The following is an 18112-nucleotide window of genomic DNA, read 5'->3' as shown; positions in this document are numbered from 1 at the left end:
TTTAGCATATTTTGTCAGTCATGCAACATGAGGGTTATTGAAAGACAACTGCAAAAAGCCATTGATCGCCTAAATTCCTGGGCACTGTCTATAGATTCAGGTTCTCACTGCAGAGGAGCGTTTGCATACACTTTTGTCATAAGAGTAATCTTTATCCTGAACCTGAATTAAGACTTGAACAAAATGCTATTCCAGTAGCGGTAGACACAAAATTCTTGGGACTCATATGTGATAAAAAGCTGACCTTTCTGGATCACATCCATCAACTCTGTACAAAGTGCACAAGAGGCCTGAATATTCTCCGCTCTCTTTCCTCTGCATCTTGGGGTGTGGACCGATGCACCCTACTACGCATTTACCATGCACTTGTATGATCCAGACTAGATTACGGGTCCCTGGTATAAATTCAGCCAGAGACAGTGTACTTCGATGGCTGGATGCTGTCCATCATCAGGCTTTCTTTATCCCTATTGGAGCATGTCGAACATCTCCTGTCCAGAGCTTATACATCGACGCAAATGAACCACCATTATCGCTTCGATGTAAGCAGTTGTTTCTAAAGTATGCTTTAAAACTGAAATCGCTGCCAGACCACCCTACATAGCCATTTGTTTTTGAGCCACGATGGGAAAATTTGTACGACACCCATAAGGCTGCCAATCATTCTTTTGGTATTCGTCTCCAAGAACTACTCAAAGAACTTGAAATCAAGGTAGACAAGGTTACCCAAACACCAAAGCAACCCCTTCCACCCTGGCATGCTCACATTCCAGCATGTGACTTGTCCCTTAAAAATTGGGGAAAGTCGGACACTCCATCATCTCTCTATCTGCAGCTTTATTCAGCACAGTGAGCTTAAAATTCTGACTTTGCGCCAGTTTACACAGACGGCTCGAAGTTGGAATCATATGTAGGATCTGCTGCTGTCTTTACAGACACCACTACATGGGAGCAGATTCTCTCTGAATGCAGCATATTTACTGCAGAGCTGCACGCTATAGAGTTACCCTTCGATCACATTAGTAAATGCCAATACCAATGGTTCATTTTATATTCTGACTCTCTCAGCGTGTTACAGGCTTTAATAACTGTGAGATATAATACTCGAGTTCTGTCTTGCATTCAGCAGAAGATCCACTCTCTACATGAATGTGATAATGATATCTGCGTCTGTTGGATTCCCAGCCACATTGGGATTAGGGTAAATGATTTGGCTGACACCGCAGCCAAATCAGCAATTCCCAATAATAATCACTGCTTGACAGTCCACTATACAGACTAGAAGCAAATAATACACTAAAAATATACTCTCAATGGCAGGATTCATGGAATAGACGGACTACAAACAAATTATATCATATAAAGCCTGTAATTTAACCGTGGCAGTCTAGTCTGCGCAGCAATCGTAAGGAGGAAGTTGTTCTTGCCTGGACCTGCATTGGACATAGTCATTTGACACATTCCTATTTGCTGAGGGCTAATGATCCTCCAATGTGTGTGAGTCCTGTGACACAATTTTATCAATCAGACATATTTTAATGACTGTCCAGATTTTAGCAATATCCGTTTTACCGCTTTTAATCATCCAACAATGACAATGTGTCTGCTGTTTTTAGCTATTTAAAATCAAATAAACGTTTTTACTTGTATTTAAAATTTATATGTTATTGTTATCTCTTTATCGATTTATTTTTTACACCTTTCTTATTTTATATCTTGACATAGTAAGTGTAAGTAAGTAAGTGTTTTTAGGGTCAAGCGGCACCTGGGGTTCCCCCCATCTCCGCGTAGTTTACGTTGTGGTGTATTACAGTACACTGTAAATGCCAGAGATTTAAAAGTGTATGGATCTTGGATCGTGTAATGTCGTGTACCGTTGTTCTTCTGGCCATTTAGCCGCTGGACCCCTGTTGGGATCCAACGTTGCCCCACTTACGCCCCGTGGAGGCAGGCCAGGAACTCCGTAGACTTAGTTTACTCTGGCAGGTCCTGCCGCTTAGTTTCCTGAGATTTCGGCGGCTAGGACCCAAAAAAAAACTTTGGGTGGCATATTCCAATGGTCATCAAGAAAATAAAATAAAGTGATTTTTATTATTTGTGTTGACGTGGGGATATTATCGCTTTAATTTTTTAGGCCGAATGCTGGGCGTATGGCGGTTTTGATGTATTAATTTTGATGTGTGGGACTTCGCTAGCGTGAAGATAGAGGGGAAGGAGGCAGAAGACTGGGGGGAAAAGGCAGAAGTATGGAGCCTATAGAGAAGGCGGCCCCAGTTTCAGTGGGGCATGCCCATGCCCCACCAGAGAGGAAACAGGGGATGGCGAGAAGGGGGGACCGTGTGGCCGTCCCCTCCTCCCGGGGAGTTAGGAATTATAGGTGAAGAGGGCTAGAGTGCCCTCTTCAGGTCTCCAATATGGCCTTTGTCTCACGTCTGTTTCTCTTCATTGTCACTCATGGGGCAAGCTGCATCCTTGTGTTCCTCTTTCATTGGTTCAGCATCCTTCTCTGATGCATATTCCAATGGTCATCGATCATTGGTTGATATCCCCGTCCTTAGTTTCCCGTATTCCTTGGTGTCCATATTTGGTTTCATTACTCCTGTTGGCCTTGGTGGATGGCTATTTGTAGTTTTCTTCTGGAGAAGACGTCCTGGGCAAAGCGACTAAAGGCCGCAAATTCTTCTGGTGTGTCCAGGAGATGATGTTCCTGGGTGTTAGGGATGTATTTAATTTTTGTGATCATTTGACATCTGATGTCTTCGTATATTTCACACTGATGCATAACATGATGCCATGTTTCTAGTTCGCCGCAGAGACAGTGTGATTCCTCGATTATGCCCATGGCATTTAATTTGGCCTTGAAAGGCCAGTGGCCGGTGAGTAGAAAAGTAGTGTTTAGGCCTGGGTACAGCCATGCGGGAGCCTTGGGATACAGCTTGGTTACTTGGGGAATAAATTTTTTTGTTACCGCTCCTTTTTCTCCGTCTGTCCATCTTCTCTGCCAAATTTGTACAAGGTGGTCCACTATTTTTTGTTTCTCGTTTTTCCTGTTATTGGTGATATCAATGGTAAGACTGTTGTAGGTGGTTTGGGTTCCTTTGGCTAGTAGATACATAAGTCCGCAGCGGGTTACCTGTAAATCCAAGGGTAGGGTCCCCGCAAGGACCTGTAGGGCACTCGTACTAACCGTGTTACATGCTCTTGTTATTGTTAATAATATGTTGCGTTGGATCGTGCCCAGTATCCTTTTATTCACTGCTGTTTCTGCTTTCTTGTACCATATGGGAGATCCATATGTTATTATTGGGATGAAGATGGCTTTATAATACAGGGACAGGGTTCTCCTGTTTAGCCCCCAGTCCCTGCGTGTAACTCTGACAACGAGCGCTGTGTATTTCCGCAGTTTCTCTTTTAGATAGATTAGGTGCGGTTTAAATGATAAGTTCTGATCGATGATCAGTCCCAGATATTTAATTTGCGTTGACAGTTTGATTGTTTGTCCTGCCAGCTTGATTTGTGGTGGTCTTCTAAGGTTTAACCTCCCTCTCAATAGTACTGAGTTCGTCTTCGTTGGCGAGATTGTTAAGGTGTGTAGTTTTGCCCAGTTCTTGCAAGGTTTCAAGGGCTTGGTTTCCAAGCGTTTCAAGGTTCTGTCTGGAATCCGCCGCGACCGTCAGTACGAGGTCGTCTGCGAAGGCCTGGGCCTCCACCTCCCCCAGGTCCATGGTGAGGAACTCGTCAAACACTATATTCCACAGGAGCGGCCCCAGGACAGATCCCTGAGGGCAGCCCCTGCGGACCGGCCAGGTCAACTTCTTGTAGGGCGTTATTACTTGGACGTTTCTGTCTGAGAGATAAGTTTTGATGCTCCTGTACAAATTGCTTGGTGTTCTCGCTGCCCTGAGCCTGCAAAGGACGCTCGGCCACCAGAGGGTGTCGAACGCCCCAGCAAAGTCGACGGCTATGACAAGGAAATATTTCCTGGTACACTGCATCGCTTTGGTGATTAGGCCTTGGACGGCATCTATGGTCGAAGATCCCGATTTGAAGCCGTATTGCTTGGGTGAATTCAGGTTTGCCTCATTATAGTGGTTGTGGATCCTTTTATGTAATAATCTTTCGTAAAGCTTGCTTAGTGTCGACAATAAGGCTATGGGTCTATATGAATTGGGATTTTCCTGGTGTCTGTTTCGATTTTTGAGGATCAGTTTTAGATTGGCCGTCCTCCAGCTGGTGGGGAACTGGCCCTCTTTGATACAGGTGTTGTACAGTCGGAGCAGGAGGTCCGGCATAACCTCCGCTGCTTTCTTGACCATTTCCAGCTCGATGAGATCGGGGCCAGGGCACTTTTTGTTCCTGGTTTGTGATACCGCTTCTTGTAGTTTGTTGGCTGTGAAAGGGGGTTCTAGTTGTTGGGTCTCATATTCTTCGTTTGCTTGGCAGATGGCTTTCTGGTCCTCTGTTAGTATGCCTGGTGGGTCTTGGATTAGATTGCTGAGTATATTCTTTATTGAGTCCTGCCATGTTGCAGTGAGTGTTCCTTGCGCCGTCTTTGTTGCGGTCATCACTTCGCCTCTGGGGAGTTTGTTTGTGGTGATTTTATACACCACTCCCCAGGGTTCAGTATTTCCTGTTACTTGGACAAGTCGTTCCCAGGATGTTTTCTTGTTTTTCTTAATAGTTTCTGTATAAAAGTTTCGGATCTGTCTATATTGTTGTCTCAGTTCTGCAACTTCCGCCTGGGGCCATGTTCTTCGTGCCCTTTGATACTGCTTTCTTTTATCCTGTACTTGTCTTCTCATTCTTTTCAGCTCCGGGGTCCACCATGGCATTGCTCCCGTCATCGGAGTTTTCCTTGTCATGGACGCTTCCGCTGCATTGATGATTATGCAGGTTATATCTTGTGCGAACTGGCTGGGGTCTATCCTTTCACCTTCGGTCTCCCGTCTGTCCAAGTCCTCCATGTACTGTCTCCCTTGGGTGGATAGGAAATTGCAGTAGGCGTTCCAATTTGCTTTCCCGATTGCGAATCTGTTTGACAGGTATTTAGTGGCGACTGTTCGAGCCTGATTCCTTTGTATGCTGTAAGTGATGGTTCGGTGGTCAGACGTAGTCCACGCGTTTTGTACAGTCCAGTGGGTTACGTTTGTATCTATATTTCTGGACGTTAAAGTTATGTCGATCGTTTCTTCCCATAGCATGTTACATACGTTGGGAGGCAGAACGGCTGGTTTATGACTGTAAATATTGAATTTGCTAGGAAGTCTTCTAGTTTCCGTCCGTTTGTGGTACCCCTGCGGTCCGGTTTGGCACTGTGCCAGACAGGTGATCGGCAGTTAACATCCGCTCCAATCAAGATTTTATGCCCTACCAGGGTTGTCTGTACTGATTGTAGATATGTTGTGGCAAAGTCGATTTCTACTCCAGGCCTACAGTAGAGGGCTATTATGTAGTAGCTGCCTATGGAGCATATTATATGGGCACAGGCTGCCCAGGGCGTGCAAAGTTGTGGTATCTTTGTAACCGTTATCTCTGGATTTCTTACTAGTACTGCTGCCCAGGGGGTGTCTTCGTTGCTTTGAACAATTTTATAATTGAGCGGGTATCCCCTTACTTGTTTCTGATTGGTATACGGTTCTAAGACTATGATGATGTCGGCATTATCCTCATCTGCTTGGAGTCGTACCTGCTCAACAACCGCTCGAGCTCGCTGGGCGTTTAGTTGGTGTATCTTTAGTACGCCGCAATTGTATTTTTTATGTTGTACTACCATAATCGATTCTTTGTTGGTAGGTGCCTTTTACCTTGAGGTAAGTGGGACAGTTTGAGTCTCGGATGGAGTGGTTGTGATCCATTCTGAGGCTTTTGCAATTGGTGCAGATGGGTTCCTTAGTTTTGTTGGGGCAGGTCTTAAAATCATGTCCCCTCTCTGAGCAGTGGCCGCAGGTTGGTTCGTTTTGGGCACAGGTGTGAGTGGTGTGGCCATATTTGCAACATCTAAAGCATGTCGGTATGGCCACATGTTCTCTAAAACGGAGGCAGCTCCACTCGACAAAAATCCTGCTTTGGTTTTTTAGGACCTGCCAGGCGGGCGGAGTCAGCTCAACTGTCCAGTTATATCCTCCATTTATTTTGGACTGCGTTCTGTATTTTGGGGTCAGCAGTGTCGCTCCTTCTTGATTCGGTAGGTGGCTTTTTAGGTTTCTTCTATATATTTCTTCCGTGAGTTGTTGTGGTTGTAGATTTTGGTCCACATTGAAAATAACTATTGATGGGCCTTTCTTTTTTGGGGTCTCTGCCATGAGTCCCAGGGTATTTAGCTTGGGGTTCGTTATTATCTCCTCGGCTTCCTCCTTGCTTTCCGTCTCAATTACGATACCAGGACTTCTTGTTTTTCGGATAGACTTTATCCTAGTGTCTTCGAAGTCCTCTTTGAGATTGTTTATGACTTTTTGCTTTATTTGTTCACTGGTCGGTCTCTCTTCTCCGGTGGGTCTCAGTATGACGATGTTTGGGGTTTTCGATAATACTTTCTTTTGTTGGATTTCCACTTTGTTTGTTTTCTCTGCCTCATTTGGTATATTCCTCAGCGTTTGAGCATATGTGGGGGCGCGCTGTGGCATTTTATTTGCCCCACATTCCATATAGGTTTGTAGCCGTGTAGCTATTCTCTCACTTTCTAAGTATGTACCATGGAGAATTGTCTCCATTTTGTGAAATATTGTCACAATTTGAGACCTCAGTCCGGAGGAGATCCTGTTAGGGTTCTCTTTGAATATATTTTCAAGGGCCGTTTTTAAAATAAATGTTTTCTCATAAACGGAGCCCTCTGGAAGAGTGGGGTTCAGGGGTGGTTCCTGTTGTTTGTCATCGTTGTTTGTTTCCCTTTGAGATGCTGTGTGGTCGTGCTGTTCTCTAGACTCGGTCTGGGAGCGGGTCACTCGCTTATTTTTTCGCTTGGCTTGAGATGCCCCTGATCGGGTGTCCTCGATATCTTCTGTCTCGTCAGTAATGTTGAGGTGGTCACTTTGTGACTGCATCAAGGATTCCATAATTTTTTCTGTTTTCCCTTCCATTTAGCGAATTCCGGATAACTGGGAGAGTTCGGTTTATCGGGCGTATGTTGGGATGATCTGGTAGGGCACTGAAAATGCTGTCGGACGATGTCCTTCACAAATCTGTGGTTGAATTTGGAGGCACACAGGTGGTTATTGAAGTTTTGTGCTATCCCCTTCGGTCACTAAGGGGGGGGGGGAATAGCCTAGTGTGAAAATGCTCCCAGAAGAGCAGGGTCACTTCTCATAGGGGCTTCCTGGGGCGCCGGAGGCGATAGTGTCATTAGTAATTCCATGGAATGCATAGGTAAGGAGTTCACAGTCAGCCAGGCAAAGTTTATGGCAAGAGGGGGGGGGGGAGTCACTGAATTCATTGCTTCTGGTTTAATGTACACATAAGGCAGTTAATACACACACATAATATAACATGCAGCAGTTATCAGCACAGTTTGATGGAGCAAACTTCCTGCTCGGTTTTAACACGGTTTGGGAACCTCCCCAGTCAAGTGCAAACTACCGACGTGGCCACTGCTTTATATCAGTGCCTCTCTATGGCCTTGCCGCCAGCCACATGGTGACCATTGTAGGTCTGGCAACAAAGGACACAGATAAAAACGCTGGTAGTTTACTAAATTCCCAGTAGAATATAAAAATAGTCTCACCTAGGGAATCCTCCGATTAAGTTCTTTCAGCTTGAACACTTTTTTGAACTATATGCACATTTTAAACTACTAAATTCCATTAAAAATCAGGAGCGCGATAAAACGTGTCCTGACACTAAGGCCGCCATATTGATCGTGTCTTAATAATAAAACGGCATCGTTTTAAGTTATATCTCATATTGTGAATACCTTTTATTTTAATTTTAAGTTTTATTAATATTCTGATTTATTCAGATATAGCTATGTATTCCTGATGCATTTGCACTATATTTATACATAGTCTAGACTCCTTCATAGCTTGAGGCTTATGCCCTAAACACTTGAGTCTAAATACATGATACATCATCAGGCATCTCTCATATTGTGGAGTTATACTTCATAACTGTTTTGCCATCATTGCATCACTCGGGTACCTACCCACCCACCGAAGAAGGGCCAAATAGCCCTGAAACGGTGCCGTCTGGGTGGTGGTATCCATCTGAGAATAAGTAACATTAGTCTTCTCCTTAGGTGAAGCGTTACTTATTCGAAGTAGTGCAATATCATGGCAACTCGTTGTGAAGGTATTCACAATATGAGATATAACTTAAAACGATGCCGTTTTATTAATATTCTGATTTATTCAGATATAGCTATGTATTCCTGATGCATTTGCACTATATTTATACATAGCCTAGACTCCTTCATAGCTTGAGGCTTATGCCCTAAACGCTTGAGTCTAGATGCAAAATACTCATTTAGTTTTGTTAGCTACCTGAACAGGATCATCAACAGTTGAACCATCGATATCCAGTGGACCAATCGGATTCATCACCTTCCTTCTAGAGTTTACATAAGTAAAGAACTCTTTGCTGTTTTTCTTTTCATCCTTTGCCAAAGATTTCTCGTAATCTGCTTTTGCCTGCCTAACCTCCTATCATAGGCTTCCGTGTCTATGATATCTATCATAGGCTTCCGTTTCTAACATTTCTATTATAGGCTTCCATATCATCCATTAATTTATATGTGTCCCATGCATTTTTCTTCTCTGTCACATGTCTCATTAGTTCATCTGACATCTATTTTGGCCTAATCCTTTAACAGTAGTCCTTAGTTGGTGTGAAAAGCCTAGTAGCTTCCAAGATTAGTTCTTTGAATGTTTTCCATTTTGAAGTTGCTGTTGGTAACGTCACCAGTTAGTCCCACCATATAGAATTTAAGTACTGTCTCAAACCCCCGTAGTCGCCCTTACAAAGAAAAAACCCTTCCCTTTACCCCTGATGGTAGTTACCTCCTTGATTAAATCTCACTTCAGCACACTGCGATCACTGCCACCTAGCAGATCCTTAATGCATGAAGAGTCACTACTGATAATCAGATCAAGAGTATTACTCCCTCTGGTTGCCTCTCAATCATGCTGGTGCTGTAGAAAACAATAATCCAATAAATCCACAAAAGCCTTGGTAGTGTGGGAGTGACGAACCCACAAATTCCAGTCAATATCTGGGAAATTAAAATCCCCCATTATAAGACTCTCTGATTTATTGGCTCACTCTGTTTCCCTGTACAGTTGTTTATTTTACTCATCAGAGTCTTCAGTCTATCACACACTCCTATATCTTGTATAAGGCAATGGTCAGGCCACACCTAGAGTACTGTATACAGGCCTGGAGGCCTCATTTCAAGAAGGATGTAGAGCTGCTGGAACGAGTACAGAGAAGGGCAACAAGATTAGTGAATGGAACAAAGGGGTGCTCTTACGAAGAAAGGCTTAAATTTTGCGAATTACAGAGTCTGGAGACTAGGCACTGTAATTCGCAAAATTTAAGCCTTTCTGGTGCCTAGTCTGGAGACTAGGCACCAGCGAGGTGATCTGATAGAGGTGTACAAAGCCTTGAATGGTTTGAGCATGCTCAATGCTGATGGGATTCTTCCTCTAGCTCAGAAAAATCACCTGAGAGGGCATAAATTCAAATTGAGGAAAGACAGATGTAGGATAGATGTGCGGAAATTTGCCTTTAGCCAGCGGGTGGTTGGTAGGTGGAACAGACTTCCATCCCTTGTCGTGGAAGTTGATAGCCTAAATAAGTTTAAGGCTCAGCTGGACAGGTATTTCGAACGAACAGAGGGGTGAAGTGGAAGTGGTTATTTTTTATTTATTTATTTTACTTTATTTTTTTTGGCCGATGCTGCATAAGCTTGCTTTCTTGCATCAAATGCCTCTATGCTAATGCTATTCTCAATTTTGATTTCCCAGTGCTTATATGTCCCCGGGTGCCAAGTGAATTCGAGGTAAAACGTATATAGGGTGAACCAAACAGTGATCTTTCTGAGAGATAAAAGTTCTTTTTAAGTTATATCGTTTTCAATCAGCAGTTTATTTATCATAAATAAGTTCTACACTTTTAAAGTATCAAGTAAGGACAGAGAAAGGAAATTCACCTTTATTTTTTTTATATATATTATATTCTTTGCTAACAACTAACCTTTCTAACCGATTGGCCTCCTTGCGGCTCTGCTCCTGCCTTCCCGTGGCAGGGCTGGAAACCTTGGCAGAAAAGTCTTGACAGCAAAAATGGCAAATACAGACGATATTGACATACATAATGACAACCCTAAGAGATTGTAGACTGATCAGATGGAAAAACCCTGCCCATCTTTCTTAATCTTTCACTCTCTCAGTAACCAGCCTATGAGTAAATTGTCTCCCTTTGTTACACAGAAACAACTGGAGGGTATAGCAGGATCTCCCAAGATGGTGAAGAGACTGCAATCAGGAGACTTACTTATAGAAACCATGAATCAAAGACATTCTGAAAAGCTTCTACAACCAACAAGTTTTGCTAGAATTCCTGTAAAAATATCTCCTCGCACAACACTAAATTCATCTAAGGGTGTTGTATCGAGTTGGGATTTGTTAAATGTCACCGAGGAAGAAATAACCCAAGAACTGCAGGGACAGAATGTAATTGAAGCAAAAAGAATAATGATTAAAAAAGATAATCAACTGACACCTACAAGAAATATTATTCTCACCTTCATTATGCCAAACTTACCCTCCTCTGTAAAAGCAGGTTATTTATATTGTCGAATCCGCCCATACATTCCCAACCCTTTAAGATCTTATAAATGCCAAAAGTAGGCATTCTCAAACTGTATGTAGAGGAATTCCTGTCTGCCCCAACTGTGAGTCCTCAGACCATATATAAAATGACTGTACTACTACAAAAATGACATAAACAAATTGCAAAGATGACCATCCTGCATATTCCAAGACATGTGAAAAGTAGAAAACCGAGGAAAAAAATAGTAAAATACAAGGTTGAAAACAAAATCTGTTACCAAGAAGCAAGAAAACTAGTTGCACCAACTATAAACCAGAATAGTACCTATGCAAATGCTGTAAAAAAATATCAAGCAGTCTCCGTTCAAACTGATGTCACAGTCCCTACTAATAAATCAATTTCTGATTGGGCTAGAAATGTCCTCTCTGAGATGCAACCAACTGTTTGCAAGCAACAATCCAAGATCACAGACTAAGCAAATAATACACCTCTGACGATACAAGCGGTAACTCCTCCATCAGTGATTGCTACCACATCTTGTATTACAAACACAAATACTGTGAAAAATATCCAGGACACAACCATGGATACAGATGGCACATTCATACAGGAAGATCCTATTTTAGAAATCCATGCCGAAGAAGAAGAAATGGACACTGGTCGGCCAGTCTTCCAAAAAAAAGACAAACAGAAATTGGAACGCCATAAACCAGTCACTTTCAAAAAGCAGTCAGAATCAGCTCAATCAACTAAACACAAATAATGCCTTGTTTTTTTACAATGGAACTGCAGAGGCTTTCGTTGCAATACAGATGATATCCAAGATCTAATTAATCAATTTTCTCCAGTTGCCCTTTGTCTTCAGGAAACTTACTTAACTTTGCAAATTTCTGCTTCGATAAAGAACTATTGCCTTTATCGAAGGGATCGTAATACAACAAATGCTGCCCATGGTGGTGTAGCAATCCTGATAAATTCAAAGATCCCAACTAAACATATTCCACTTCAAACTGAAATAGAAGCTGTTGCTGTACATATAACCATATTGAAATAACATTAGTATCAATCTACTTACAGCCAAACCGTACCTACTGTTTAAAAGATCTTGAAGATCTCCTTATACAGATACCTTCACCTCTCTGTATGTTAGCGGACTTCAACGGGCACCACCCCTTATGCGGCGATCCTAAATTAGATAGATGAGGTCGACTCATTGAGAGCCTAATAGAGGTAGTAAACCTCACTATACTCAATACTGGCACACACACTCACGTTCAGCTCCCAAATGGACATACCTCAGCCATAGATCTCTCCATTTGTTCTCCATTACTGGTCCCGACCATAGAGTGGTATGTTTTAAATGATATAATGGGTAGTGATCACTTCCCAATTGTATGCAACCTATTAATAGCACAGGCTCCTCCAGCTCAACCCTGTAGAAAATGGAAATTTGCCCGAGCAAACTGGACAAAATTCCGGCCATCAATATCTTTTGATGAGAAAAAAATCCGTCTCCAGCCTATCGATGATGTGACAGAATACATCATGTCACATCTCCTAAATGTGGCTAAAGACACAATACCATTATCAAATCCCTCGGTTCATAAGCATTATAATTATTGATGGAATGAGCAATGCACAAAAGCCAAAAAAGCAAAAAAGTAAAGCCTGGAATTTGTTTCGGCAATATCCGACAACACCCAATCTAATAAATTATAAGAAGTCAAAGGCAAAAGCACGTTTCATACAAAGGCAAGCCAAGAAAGAATCCTGGATCCATTTTGCATCAAGGATTAACAAAAACACTAACTCCAAAATAATATGGAAAAAAATTAGACAGCTTTCTGGTAAGTTTCCTACCATACCTTCACCAATTCTGTCCTGTAATGGGAAGATCTATCTAGTCCTTTAGATATCACAAATGCTTTGGGCAACACATTTGCTGAAATCTCAGCGGCAGCAGCTTATACTCCACTTTTCCAGAGAATTAAAAACACTGCAGAACAGCACTCTATTAACTTCCAAACTGCCCTCCTTCTGCCGTATAACAAACCACTACACTATTCTGAACTCTTGCATGCTATTGGAACAGCCCACAATGGTGCTGCCGGACCAGATGAAATCAATTACATCATGCTACAACATCTTGATGACAAAGCTTTGCGTCTCCTTCTGCTCTTTTACAATCGTATTTTTCTAGAAAATGTCTATCCAACTTCTTGGCATCATTCTACTGTTTTGGCATTATTAAAACCTGGAAAAGATCCAACCAATCCCCATAGCTATAGACCAATATCCCTCTCAAGCTGCTTCAGCAAAATTTTAGAAAAAATTGTCCACTCTAGACTTGTCTGGATCATTGAGTCAGAACAGTTAATGAGCAATAGTCAGTATAGTTTTCGTTAAAACAGGTCATGCCTGGACCTTATGGTTAAGGCTGAATTTACCATTCATAATGCCTTTATTACCTGGCGGCATGGCATAATAAGAGATCTTTACTCTCTTGGTCTGCGGGGCAACCTTCCTATATTTATAAAGCATTTTCTACACACTAGATCGTTTCAAGTTCGATACCAACATGCCCTCTCTGCAACTTTCATTCAGGAAGAAGGTGTTCCACAGGGATCAGTACTGAGTGCCACTCTTTTTGCCCTAAGAATAGATTCTATCACTAAACAACTTCCAAATACTGTAGAAACTTACCTTTATGCAGATGACCTTTCCATCCACTGTTATTCCCAAAATATGAGATCTATTGAACGACAGCTTCAGATATCATTAAATAAAATATAGCAATGGGCCAGCCTTAACAGCTATAGGCTTTCGCAGCAGAAAACAGTTGCTATCCATTTTTGTAGACAACGCAAATTTCATCTGGATCCTGAACTTCACATCTCTAATATCTCCACATCCCAGTCACTAGTAACATTAGATTTCTAGGTTTAATCATGGACAACAAGCTAAATTTCTTAGAGCACATTAAAAAAGTACGAACTGCCTGCTTAAAAAAGATAAACATACTCAGAGCTTTATCTACACAAACGTGGGATGCATATCGTACCTCCCTTCTTCAATTATACAGGGCATTAATCAGATCCTGTCTTGATTATGGAGCTCCCATTTATGACTCTGCCAGAAAGAGTGCATTACGCTGGCCTGATCCAGTTCAACACAGTGCACTGAGGATTGCACTTGGCGCTTTCAGAACATCGCCAGCACATAGCCTGTACATTGATGCTCACGAGCCGCCACTATCTTTACGTAGCAAATTACTTTTGCTGAAGTATTCTGTCAAGATACAAGGTTGTGCCTCGCATCCCATTCAGCCATATCTTTTCAATCCACCATTAGAAAATCTGTACAGAAATAAACCTAGCATAGTAAAACCAGCTGGTCATCGCCTTCTTGAACTACTGCAGGTTTGGACTATATCCATCCATTCCATACAACAAATAGCCACTTGTACTCAACCACCATGGGTTCAACCTCCTATACCGACTTGTGACACTTACCTTTGTCAGTGGGGAAAGAATATTTTGCAATCATCGAATATCAGACAGGTTCCTGCTGTTCACACTCAAAAATATATTGATTTTTTATCAATATACACAGATGGCTCTAAATCCAATTCAAAAGTTGGAGCAGCTGCAGTGTTTCCAAATACAATTTTATCAGCAGCCCTTCCTTCTGAATTCAGTATCTTTTCAGCTGAATTAAAAGGCATCCATAGCCGAGTGGTCAGGAGCTGGAGTGCAGTAGCACACTCTCTTTGAGTAGACCGGGGTTCAAGCCCCTGATTGCTGAATACGGTCGATCTGCCAACCCGCACTGGAACAGCATGGCAGATTATGGTCCACTTCCCTCAACATGAATTGTTGAGGAGGCTTCCATCCTGCAGTGGGTTGATAATGGCTGCACTTTACTTTTTTTTTTTTTTTTTTATTCACAATTAAACTAGCTTTAAAAAATCTCACTCTCCTGATTGCTCTTTAAAACCATTAATTTACATGGATTCCCTCAGCTCAGTCAAGGCTTTGTGTAATTCCTCAGATAAATTTCACCCTGTTATAAGAATGAAATTAGAAAATTATTACTAAAGATTAAAGAACGCCAACAACTGGTCACCTTCTGCTGGATACCAGCACACTCTGGTATTTTAGGCAATGAACAGGCTGATAAAGCTGCAAAAAACCCAACCAGCTTAGATTTAACCAATATCCCTGTTCCAGCCTCAGACTATGCACTAATGATTCATGCTGCATGCCTATCAGAATGGGCAGCACTATGGCATTCCCAAACGAACAATAAAATCTTTCAGATTAAACAGGTTCCTAATATCTGGCTCTCCAGTGTCCAGACATCAAGACGAGAAGAAGTAATTCTTTCAAGAGCAAGAATAGGTCATACTTACCTGACCCGACTTCATTTACTCACAGGAGATGATCCACCACCATAGTGTCCACAGCTATATAAATATCACTGTTAACCACATTCTCATTGACTGCCCCTATTATAAACAACACAGAATTTCAACCCTGCAATCACTGGTTATCCCAACAACCAATAACCCTAGAGAATTTGATTGGTGACAAGGCCAATATATCTGAATTTTTCCGTTTTCTGAAGCAAACTAGAATTTTTAATCTTTTCTGATTAAACACATTTCAGACAGTTCGATTCTTTCTCTTTTCCTTTAATATAAATTAATAGGCACATTATAGACAAAGTAGCTTATGCACCATGAAACCCCCACAACAACAACAACAACAACCAGTGCTTATGTCACACCAAGCCGACTCAACACTGCACTGTCCAGCCTTGTCAACTGGCTGTACTTCCTTGGATTTTATGTGTTTCTTAAATTTCACTGTAAGAGCATAATCCCTCTTCCCTTCCTATACTGTCTATCCTTTCTGTACACATTGTACTCCCCAAATTCCATTTCTGCCTTCCTTATATCTGTGTGACACTATGTCTCTGATATCACAACAATATCTACTTTTGATGTTTTGACCAACACCTCAAATTCATCAAATTTTTTTACCAAACTCCTAGCATTGGTGTATACGTAAGTATACATGCACCTGTTCCTATTCTCAGCCACCCTAACACAGCCCATGTGTTTACTTGTACTTCAATGGCTCCCAGCAATCTGTGAAATCCCCTGCATCTTGTTTTCCAGGCTGCTGCTCATTCCAATAGAAGCAGTGCTAGAATCACTTCCACCTCTGCCAGCAGCTACTGTTAATCTATTAGTCCGTGTATCCTCCCAAGCTAGCAGTTTTCCAACCCACCTAACACTGCTCGATAGCATCAGCAAATATTCTTGCACCCTTTCTATTTAAGTGTATCCCATCCCTGTAGAAGCAGTGTCTCCTGTTAATATGCACAGACCAGGCTGAGAAAAATTCTACCTCTTGAGCCTTGCACAATCTTTCCAAGGCCGAATTGATCGACAAAGCTCTCATCATATACTCCTTCCTATCATGTCTGGGCAAGAATTGCAGACACTTTAAAATTCAACCCTAATTCACGATTGTTTTTCATCAGTGACCTATACTTGTTATGTAATTCCACTGGTCTCCTACTCTTAATATCATTAGTGCCAATGTGTACAACAATGTCACCTTTTGTGCCCTTAAAAGATGAACCCCAGGGGCTCACATCTGGTGAGTATGGGCTTGGCACACCCAGGGTCCTGAGCTGGATATCATCATTCTTCTCTTTCTTGGTGATTCCCTTCTACTTTTCTCTCTCTCTCTCTCTCTCTCTCTCTCTCTCTCTCTCTCTCTCTCTCTCTCTCACTCTCTCTCTCTCACTCTCTCTCTCTCAGGGTAGTTCAGAAAATTTTTTTTTGGCTGGTGCAGCATAAGCCTCAGGCTTACTTGCACCACATGGCTAATAATAATAATAATAATAATATCTGCTCTACAACGTAATCAACCGGGGTATGTTTGCTCCTGGCAGACATACCCTGATCCTGTTCCAACTATCAAATTCTAAGAAGTGAAGTGAAGTCACTTCTGGATGTTCCACCCTGAATGACATGGCTGGTTACAGCACTGTAATTGATTATTCTCACCGATGGGAGAATAATTACATTGACCACTTTGTTGGTGACTATTTTGAGTAAGTGATTGATATTAGCATTAGTTGAGGCATATGATGCAGGAAAGCAAGCTTATACAGCATGAACCAAAAAAAAAAAAAAAATCTTCCCATTTCATCCATCCAGTTACTCCAAATGTTTGTCTAGTTCAGCCTTAAATTTATTTAAGCTATCAACTTCCACAACAACAGATGGAAGTCTGTTCCACCTGCTGGCTAAAGGGAAATTTCCACACATCTATTCTACACCTATCTTTACTCAATTTGAATCTATGCCGACTCAGGTTCTTAACCTGAGGAAGCGTAAGTATTCTGTGAGCATTGGGCCTGCTCAAACCATTCAAAGCCTTATACACCTCAATCAGATCACCTTGCAGGTGCCTAGTCTGCAGCTTCTGCAATTTGCAGAACTTAAGCTTTTCTTCATAAGTGCGCCCCTTTGTTGCTCTCACCAATCTTGTTGCCCTTCTCTGTATTCATCCTTCCTAAAATGAATCCTCCAGACCTGTATAAAGTACTCAAGGTGTGGTCTGACCATTGCCTTATACAAATGGATAATCACCTCCTTGTCTCTACTACTAAAATTCCTGGCGCCTCCGTAGCCAGGTGGGAAGGAGCGGCAGTGCGTAGAACACGCTTCTTGATTAGACCGGGGTTCGAGCCCGTCACCACCAAATACGGAGGATGCGGAAAGGTCAGGGAATGACCACCGCATATCCCGGAGCAATATGGCCTTAGTTGCTAATGCTCCTAAAAACCAAATAACAAACAAACAAACTAAAATTCCTATATATCATTGACAAAACTCCATGACCTGCTCTGGCAGCCCATCTGCACTGCTCAGAGAACTTCATATCTGACTGCACAATTACCCCCAGGTCTTTTTCATTCTACACCTCCCTGAGTGTAGTACTAGGGATATCAATAATATTGATATACTGTACACATGCTAAAAATCATTCTATGATTTTTAGCATGTGTATAGTAGAATTCTGAAATGACAACCGTAGGTAATGTTTTTACTTTAGGCTAATGAGGAAAAAGGGGAAGCCTAGCTTTCTGGAAGCTGAAACTTTATAGTATAGTTTTCATGATTCTATGTTTCATGTTAAACATATCTATAGCAGCAGTTTCACCACCAGGGAGGATATTTCTATAGAATCATGTATTCTGGTTAGTGTTAATTGAAGCATTAGAATTCTGATTAAATAAAACAAATTTCGAATTGAATACTCAGAAAATA

General features: G+C 41.9%; 1 protein-coding gene across 1 annotated transcript in view; it reads left to right on the top strand.

The window, feature by feature from the left end:
* Nucleotides 1-18112, top strand: part of LOC150087120 (twitchin-like) — a 3511780-nt gene that overhangs the window by 2407676 nt on the left and 1085992 nt on the right.

The sequence above is a fragment of the Mastigoproctus giganteus genome, chromosome 4, assembly GCF_048544385.1.
Source record: "Mastigoproctus giganteus isolate SK-2022 chromosome 4, ASM4854438v1, whole genome shotgun sequence".
Lineage (NCBI taxonomy): Eukaryota > Metazoa > Arthropoda > Arachnida > Uropygi > Thelyphonidae > Mastigoproctus > Mastigoproctus giganteus.
The sequence above is the reverse complement of the archived record's forward strand: the minus strand, read 5'-3'. Positions and strand labels throughout refer to the sequence as shown.